This window comes from Python bivittatus, unplaced genomic scaffold (genome assembly GCF_059951505.1).
Source record: "Python bivittatus isolate LINGU-HERP-01145 unplaced genomic scaffold, Pbiv_v1 ctg000200_np1212, whole genome shotgun sequence".
Lineage (NCBI taxonomy): Eukaryota > Metazoa > Chordata > Lepidosauria > Squamata > Pythonidae > Python > Python bivittatus.
The window spans coordinates 21039802-21049642 of NW_028277040.1; positions in this window are offsets into that span (position 1 = coordinate 21039802).

Consider the following 9841-nt stretch of genomic DNA (forward strand, 5'->3'; position numbering starts at 1 on the left):
TTTCCTGTTGCCAACTCTGATCCCCTCTCTATTGCCTCGATTTCAAATCAGAGTATTCTTTTGACTTCTCTTCACAGTAATGGGTGATAAATCCTACCAAATTTGATACAACTTGAGACTGACTTGGGATAGCATTGGAACAAGAAAATAGAATTTTAACACATTAAACATTGGTAGAGCTAAGAACAATTTAACCCTACCTCACTCATGAGCTGGAGCTGGAGATAACATAAGGATATTGCTAGGGGCATAGCAGAAAACAAGATGTTGCCAGCACATGAATACGCCATGGTTAGATGCAAGTGGGGGGAACAACATATGTTGTTCTCTTGGAAGGCATTAGGTTTGTACCGCCATGGTTAAATGTATCATGGGGACGGAAATCTAAGAGGAAAGGTTTCATTTCAATAACTTTAAAGACACAGATTAAAGAAGTCACATTTTGTCCTTCCCTTTGTGCAAAATCTTATAAATTGTGGCAGAGTCCTGGTTCATGTGCTGTTCTTACATTGAGGAAAAAGAGAGAGACTGGGGCCAACAACTCTTTTATTGTTGCTGACTTAACTATCTCTATCTCTATATATATGCATACACGTGCACATACACATATACATATACTCTACACACCTTTGACTGGTGACTGGTGGAACAAGTCCCTGCAGTTTTCTTGGCAAGGTTTTTTGGAAGTGGTTTGCCCTGGCCTCCTTCCTAGGGCTAAGAGAGAGGGACTGGCCCAAGGCCGCCCAGCTGGCTTCGTGCCTAAGGTGGGACTTGAATTCAGCCTCCTGGTTTCTAGCCCCATGCCTTTAGCCTTTAACATCTACGCCAAACTGCCTAAATAAATAAATGACCAATCAACCAACCAACCTTTATGTAGAGCATCATCAGTTTTCAATTATCTCTCTGGAGCTTTCTGTGTTCTGGTTGATCTATACATGGTGACTTTGGGTTCCTCATTAGTATTAGCTGAGTCTTTTTGTTCCTGGTCCTCTATAGCCCTGATATTGCACTTCGTGTTTCCCCACAGGCCTGTACAGGGGTTTCTGAAGGCACTTTCTTAATAGTCACCTTTTCTCTCCCCTTCCTGCCCCCAATGGGGGAAGAAGCTGCAAGTGGCCCAGATTATATAGCTGTAAAATGACCTGTAGGTCATATGAGCAGAGATGTACTTCACTTGCCGTGTGGGCTGACATAACCCAAGTGGTGCTAATTAAAATACGGACACGAGCATCAGATTACAAAGGTGTTAAACACTAGAGCTGTGATCACAATGGAATTCTTGATGTTATAAGGGAGAAGCCACATTGCTCAGCAAAGGAAAAAAAGACATGGTCAGAGAAGCAGGCCATTAGTGGACAGGACAGGGAATCCTATGGCAAGAGGAAAGAGCCTTCCTGGGGCAGAAAATTGTGGAGTGGTTTGTTTCCAACAAACCCTCAAGGTAATCATCATCATCCCAACCCGCCAGTATTAAGTATTAAGTAATCATTGCCCACTAGCCTAGACAAATCAATGCTCATCAATCTACTTGGCTCCTTTTTATTTTTGGCCTGGTACATCTGACAGACAGTGCAACTATATGCTGCATTTGCAATCTCCCTATTAATGCTTGGCCAATATAAAACTTCCTCTAGCCCAGCATTTATGTTTTTCCATGCCAAGTTGATCCTCATGAACCATTGGAATCATATTGGACTTAAGGACTAACTAGTAGTGTTTAAATAAAACACCATCTATATACACTACTAAAACTCTCATGTCTGTAACCTTCAACTGGGCAAAACGGTGTGTCATAGGGCAAATATTTTTGAACCAAGATACCTCTAATGGCCTAACTTACAGGAAGTGTCCAAAATCCAAAACCCATGACTTCCATGGGATTGAAATTTGGGAAATGTATGTCTGTTTCAGCACTGCTGTGCTGCTGCACCACCATGGTCAGCCCAGGTCATGTGATTGTCATGGGCGTATCCCCAACCTCTTTCCCACCTCCCTCTGTCCCCTGCACCCAATCAGCTGACAGCAAGGCCCGATGAATGAGTGGCAATTGGCTGCCTTGGAAACAAGGCAGAAATTTAATCTCTTAATGGCTGTGGGTGTTGAGGGAAGGATGAGGGAGTGACTTGGATGCTTGCTGGTGAGGTAAGGCTGGCTGGGGGGCACCAGTGGTTGACAGGTGAGTCCTCTTCCTGCCTCAAGGGAGGGGGCCCTTGGGGACATGCCAGAATGAGGAGCGGGGGTGTTTTCCTCATGGTCCGCAGCTCCCTTTGTTCCACCTCCCCCCAGCAAAGTGGCAGGTCAGCTGAAGAGGAGGAGGCTTCACTGGGGCTCTCCTGAGGATCATGAGGGGAGAGCAAATGATACAAGACTATATTATATGTGGAAAGGGAGGGAGGGAGTCACTCCCACTCCCACTGCTTTTTTGCCCTTGGTCATTTTGTTTCTTTGTTTAGGTAAGGAAGTATCTCTGAAATGATGACCCAACAGGTCATGGGTTGTCTAGTCATTTATAAAAATGTCTGCTAAAAATGGAAAGGACAGACTTCGAACTTGACGAGTTAGCCAACCAGCAATATTTGTTTGTTTGTTTAATTTATATAGCTGCCCATATAAATTAACTTGCATGTGACTCTGAGCAGCATTCATAATTAAAACAAAAATTAAACAATCAAAATAATTCACCCATTAAAAACAATTTAATTAAAAAAAAGAGTTTTCATAACTGTAGATGGGGTCTGTAGGATCATCTTGAGTTGTGGTCATAACAAATTTGTTCCACAGCACCTGAGAGATTGGTTAATTTTGATGAATCTCAACATTGTGCACAGTATCTCACCTAGGTGGTTGCACCCACAGTTCTGTCAACCATCCCAGACAGGATGTCAATAAACACCAGATCTTTGCTAGGCTTAGAGGCCAATTTTAAAAGTCATTGAAGCTTGGGAAGATCTCAGATCCTTGCCAGCAATATTAGTGGTCTGTCTACCACTGGGGAGAAGAAAGGGGGAAACTTCTAACATTAAAACTATGCAAACAAAGTCAATGCAATTTATACAACAGGTTTTTACAATACAATTTTGTTTGCTTTAAAAAATTCTGCCTCTCTTGATTCTGTTTCCACAGGGAATCCTCTTTGAACAGGCTGACTCCCAAGCCTTTTATTTAACTTCACAATAAGTATTTTCTCATCCTGCTTCTGCTTGTTCTTATGGATGGTTGCCCCTTCCTCACAGACATAAGGGGTTCATTCCCCATGGCATTTTGTACTTTTTCCAAATACATTCTTCTGTGCCTCTCTTCTTCTACTCCTGATTCTCCCAGATAGTGAAATTAATTGCAAGCAGGGAGAGAGAAAAATTGCAGGGATGGAAAGAATTATCTTCCAGATGTCCATTTTCTTAAACATTTTTTTTAAAGTTATCTTCATTTTTTTAAAACAAATGATGACTTCCATTTGTATTAGGAGAGGACTCAAATTGTATTTTGAACAGCCCCCAAACCTAAAGAGAAGCAAAACAAATTATTAACTACTACAAAGAGAAAAAGGTTCCTAAACACCTACAGATTTAAAGAAACAAGCCTAACCAATTTGATGTCCTACCACATCCATAGTTTGTTTTGCAATGAACCAGTTGCTGTTCAAAAAGCAATATTGTCTTGAGAAAAGTTCAAGTTTGTTTGTTTGTTTACACCATTTATTAGCTGCTCATCTCACTTTTCCAAGTGACTCTGGACAACAGTGTTAAAAAACAGTCAATAAATACATTAAAAAGTATTAAAAATATCTTTTAAAAAACTAACTAAAAGAGAAAATAATAGGCGAAGGGATGTTAAAAATAATGGAGCCACCTCACTAAATCACCCATCCCCTGGGGTCCCCAGGCCTGCTGGCACAACCAAGTCCTGAGGGAACTCCAAAAGCTCAACAGTGACGAGGCCAACCTCACCTCAGGGGGAAGAAGATTCCACAGTGTGGGCGCCACAGCAGAAAAGGCCCGCTGCTTAGAGCCCACCAAATGTAGCTCCCTAGGTGATGAAATCATGCAACATGCCCTCTCTGCGAAATCTGGTAGGACAGGCAGATGAAATTGGGGAGAGGCGGTCCCGCAAATAACTCACTCCTGTGCCATGAAGTTCAACTGATGACTGCAAGGATGTTGAGAAACGCACTTCTGTAGGCAGACTTAGCACAAAATATTGGCACGTGGAACACCTCGCTCAATGTGTATAGGAATGAGAACATCACACTTGGGGGGTACCAGGCTGAAATTCCCAGTCAGCGAGGAATTGTATCCTCAGCCAGGGGTAGATGGTGAAAGATTAAGATGATGAAAGTTCCCAGGTCTTCAGTGCGGGAGAGGAAGACTCTTTCTTCATTGCGCTTACCAACGTTTATCTTTATTGTTTATGTTTTATTGACTTTATTTTAATTTATTTGATTGTTGTGAGCTGCCCAAAGTTGTTGAGAGTTGAGTGGCATACAAGTTTAATACATTATTGTTGGTCACACAGTCAGCCAGATGTTTAGACAGGATTTAGCATTTTTATCCACCTGAGTCCTTCCCAAGGACTTGGGATAGGCAGATCTTGTTGTTTGATGGTGTTAAAGGTATCGTCGCAGGATGTAAGCTATTCCAGGTAAAGCTGCCTTTTGCAATTGACTGATGGTGATTTTGTCAATGTTGATGGTGTTCAAGGGGTGCCCCAGATGTTTTGGGATTGCACCTAAGGCCCCTATAACTATTGTTACTATCTTTGCTTTCTTTTGCCATAGTCATTCTATTTGCAGGACTTTGTATTTTGTAATTTTCTCCAGTTCTTTCTCTTTTATTCTGCTGTCTCCAGGTATTGCAATGTCCACTATCCAGATGATGATGATGATGATGACCATCATCATCAAACAAATCTGGTGATGATAACACTTTCTAGGACAGGAAGTGGTTTTGAGTACATTTTAAAATGGAAAAGCAGGGTATTGTGGAAAGAAAACTGTAACATTAATGTGACAGAAAAATAGAGGGATATAAAAATATTGCAAATTGCCCTCAAGGAAACAGATTGGTTGTGCATGAAAAGAGGCATACATGTACAGGAGAAAGTAATGTGGGGAAAGTAACAGTTTAATGTCTCCCTTTCAGTCATGTAAGCTGAATTCTCTACTGCTATATGAAGAAATTATCATCATCATCTTCACCACCTTAATCTTGGTTCTATCTTGGCTTTCTTTCTCCACTTCTTTTCATCCTGGAAAGCAAGACTGCCAATTATCAGAATGATGAACCAATTACATTATGATATATGATTGAAAACTAACACTTTAAGTAAGTGTGTGTCACAGAGAGATTGACCATGTCCCCAGTAGCATCTTTTAAACTCATCTATCCATCACTGTGCCAAAATAACCACAGCGAGGTCATGCTTTCTATCACTTTAAGAATGCTGGGTGATGCTATGAAGATGCTGTAAGTCACTAGTGGTGAAACAGACATTATCTTCCTCAAAGTAAATCAAAGAATAAAGTGCAGATGATCTTCTTTGGCCTTGATCTTTGGAGGGCTGGTTCACAGAACTGGCTTAACCTAGTCAGCCAGTAATCCAGTTATAGTTCCTTATTTTTGGATCGAGCAGCACCCAGCCACATTAAGTGGATCAGGAGTGGCTGTTTGGGGAACTGAGTCCCTCCCCACTTCCTACAGTCCTTTCTGATATCCATGGCCTCTAGCAGCAGGAAAACACTGGCAAGTCCTTAATATTTCCCTGTGGAGGTTAAGCTTGTGGTTGCAGCCCAGAATCATAGAATCACAGAGCTGGAAGAAATCATAGAGAATAACTAATCCAACCCTGCTGCTCAGTACAGGATCTCCTACAACATATCAGACCTCTAGCAAAGGAGAACTCACCACATCATGTGGCAGCCTGTTCCACTGACTGGCAGCTTGCAGAGTCTGGAAGTTCTTCCTGATATCTAACCTGAACACTGCAAAAGTATGAAGGAGGACAAAGGGCTCAACTGGAGTACGAGATTAGGAATGAAGTATGAACATGGACCCCTTCATGGATCACTGCCTTGTCGTGGCGAAGGGGCTTGCGTAACTCAGTGAAGCCATGAGCTATACCGTGCAGGGCCACCCAAGACGGACAGGTCATGACAGAGAGTTCTGACAAAATGTGGTCCACTGGAGAAGGAAATGGCAACCCACTCCAGTATCCTTGCCAAGAAAACCCCATGGACAATGTTAAAAGGCTAAAAGATATGACGCCGGAAGATGAGCCCCTAAGGTCAGAAGGTGTCCAATATGCTACTGGGGAAGAGCGGAGGGCAATTCCAAGTAGCTCCAGAAAGAGTGAAGCGGCTGGGCCAAAGCCGAAAGGACGTTCAGCTGTGGATGTATCTGGAAGCGAAAAGAAGGTCTGATGCTGTAAAGAACAATATTGTATAGGTACCTGGAATGTAAGATCTATGAACCAAGGCAAGCTGGATGTGGTCAAACATGAGATGACAAGATTGAACATCGACATCTTGGGAATCAGCGAACTGAAATGGACGGGAATGGGTGAATTTAATTCAGGTGACCATTATATCTACTACTGTGGGCAAGAAACCCTTAGAAGAAATGGAGTTGCACTCATAGTCAATAAGAGAGTGGGAAAGGCAGTAATGGGGTACAACCTCAAAAACGACAGAATGATCTCAGTGCGTATCCAAGGCAAACCATTCAATATCACAGTCATCCAAGTCTATGCCCCAACCACTGATGCTGAAGAAGCTGAGGTTGACTGCTTCTATGAAGACCTACAACACCTTCTAGAACTAGCACCAAAAAAAGATGTCCTTTTCATCATAGGGGACTGGAATGCTAAAGTAGGAAGTCAAGGAGTAATCGGAATAACAGGCAAGTTTGGCCTTGGAGTACAAAATGAAGCAGGGCAAAGGCTAATAGAGTTCTGTCAAGAGAACAAGCTAGTCATAGCAAACACTCTTTTCCAACAACACAAGAGACGACTCTACACATGGACATCACCAGATGGTCAATACCGAAACCAGATTGATTATATACTTTGCAGCCAAAGATGGAGAAGCTCTATACAGACAGCAAAAACAAGACCAGGAGCTGACTGTGGCTCAGATCATGAGCTTCTTACTGCAAAATTTAGGCTTAAATTGAAGAATGTAGGGAAAAGCACTAGACCACTCAGGTATGACTTAGATCATATTCCTTGTGAGTACACAGTGAAGGTGATGAATAGATTTAGAGGATTAGATTTGGTAGACAGAGTGCCTGAAGAACTATGGACGGAGGTCCGTAACATTGTACAGGAGGCAGCAACTAAAACCATCCCAAAGAAAAAGAAATGCAAGAAAGCAAAATGGCTGTCTGATGAGGCTTTACAAATAGCTGTGGAAAGAAGGAATGCGAAAAGCAAGGGTGAAAGGGAAAGATATAAGCAATTGAATGCAGATTTCCAGAGAATAGCAAGGAGAGATAAGAAGGCCTTCTTAAATGAACAATGCAAAGAAATCGAGGAAAACAATAGAATGGGGAAGACTAGAGATCTCTACAAGAAAATTGGAGATATGAAAGGAACGTTTAGTGCAAAGATGGGCATGATAAAGGACAAAAAAGGCAGGGACCTAACAGAAGCAGAAGAGATTAAGAAGAGGTGGCAAGAATACACAGAAGAACTATACAAGAAAGATCTTAATGTCCCTGATGTCCACGCTGGTGTGATCACTGACCTTGAGCCAGACATCCTAGAGAGTGAAGTCAAGTGGGCCTTAGGAAGCATTGCTAACAACAAAGCTAGCGGAGATGACAGTATTCCAGCTGAGTTATTTAAAATACTAAAAGATGATGGTGTTAAAGTGCTGCACTCAATATGCCAGCAAGTTTGGAAAACGCAACAGTGGCCACGGGATTGGAAAAGGTCAGTTTACGTTCCAATTCCAAAGAAGGGCAACGCCAAAGAATGCTCAAACTATCGTACAATTGCACTCATTTCACATGCTAGCAAGGTTATGCTCAAAATCCTACAAGCTAGGCTTCAGCAATACATGAACCGAGAACTACCGGATGTACAAGCTGGGTTTCGAAGAGGCAGAGGAACTAGAGATCAAATCGCCAACATTCGCTGGATCATGGAGAAAGCACGAGAGTTCCAGAAAAATATCTACTTCTGCTTCATTGACTATGCAAAAGCCTTTGATTGTGTGGATCACAACAAACTGTGGCAAATTCTTAAAGAGATGGGAGTACCAGACCACCTTACCTGTCTCCTGAGCAATCTGTATGCGGGCCAAGAAGCAACAGTCAGAACCGGTCATGGAACAACCGATTGGTTCAAAATAGGGAAAGGTGTACGACAAGGCTGTATACTGTCACCCTGCTTATTTAACCTATATGCAGAGTACATCATGAGAAATGCCAGGCTGGAAGAATCACAAGCCGGAATTAAGATTGCAGGGAGAATCATCAACAACCTCAGATATGCGGACGATACCACCCTAATGGCAGAAAGTGAAGAAGAACTAAAGAGCCTCTTGATGAGGGTGAAAGAGGAGAGTGCAAAAGCTGGCTTGAAACTCAACATTAAAAAAACTAAGATCATGGCATCTGGACCCATCAATTCCTGGCAAATAGAAGGGGTAGAAATGGAAGCAGTAACAGACTTCATTTATTTGGGCTCCAAGATCACCGCAGACGGAGACTGCAGCCATGAAATTAAAAGACGCTTGCTCCTTGGGAGGAAAGCTATGGCAAGCCTAGATAGCATATTAAAAAGCAGAGACGTCACCTTGCCGACAAAGATCCGCATAGTCAAAGCTATGGTTTTTCCAGTAGTAATGTATGGCTGTGAGAGCTGGACCATATAAAAGGCCGAGCGCCGAAGAATTGATGCCTTTGAACTGTGGTGCTGGAGAAGACTCTTGAGAGTCCCCTGGACTGCTAGAAGGTCAAACCAGTCAATCTTAAAGGAAATCAACCCTGATTGCTCATTGGAAGGATCGATAATGAAGCTCAAGCTCAGATATTTTGGTCACCTAATGCGAAGAGAGATCTCTTTGGAGAAGACCCTGATGCTGGGAAAGATTGAAGGCAAAAGGAGAAGAGGACGGCAGAGGATGAGATGGTTAGATAGCATCACTGAAGCAATGAGCATGAAACTGAGCAAACTCAGGGAGGCAGTGAAGGGCAGGAAGGCCTGGCGCAATATGGTTCATGGGGTCACGAAGAGTCAGACACGACTTAACGACTAAACAACAACAATGAACATGGAATTGGAATAGTCCTAGTGAAGTCCTTAAGGCAGTGTTGTCCAAACTTGGCCACTTTAAGATGAGTGAACTTCAACTCCCAGAATCCCCCAGCCAGCATGGCTGGCTGGGGAATTCTGGGAGTTGAAGTCTACTCATCTTAAAATGGCCAAGTTTGGACAACACTGCCTTAAGGTTCCCATCCACACAGTATCCTTGCTCCAGCTCTAAGACTGCCCGTCTATAATTCATTGAGGACTTATCCTTACAATGGAGGCTCCATTCCAGGGCCAGCCTGCTGCTGACACAGGCAAAGTTGGATCGAGATGATGTGATAGGAAAGTAGTGTTTTCCATTGGAAAACAGAAGTCTACCTAAGCAAACACTCTATGTTGCATGGAGGAGTCATCCTTGGAGGATTAGTGGCCTGCTGGGCTCCAAATGGCCCACTGCAGAATTGCCCCTCCTATCTAGCTGCAGAGCTCCATGCCTCCACGACCATTTCTGCATTGTCTCCAGGGAGAACCACATCTCATATGATCCTTTTTTTTTCTTTTTTGGCTCAGGGGAATATTGACCTCCTGGAAG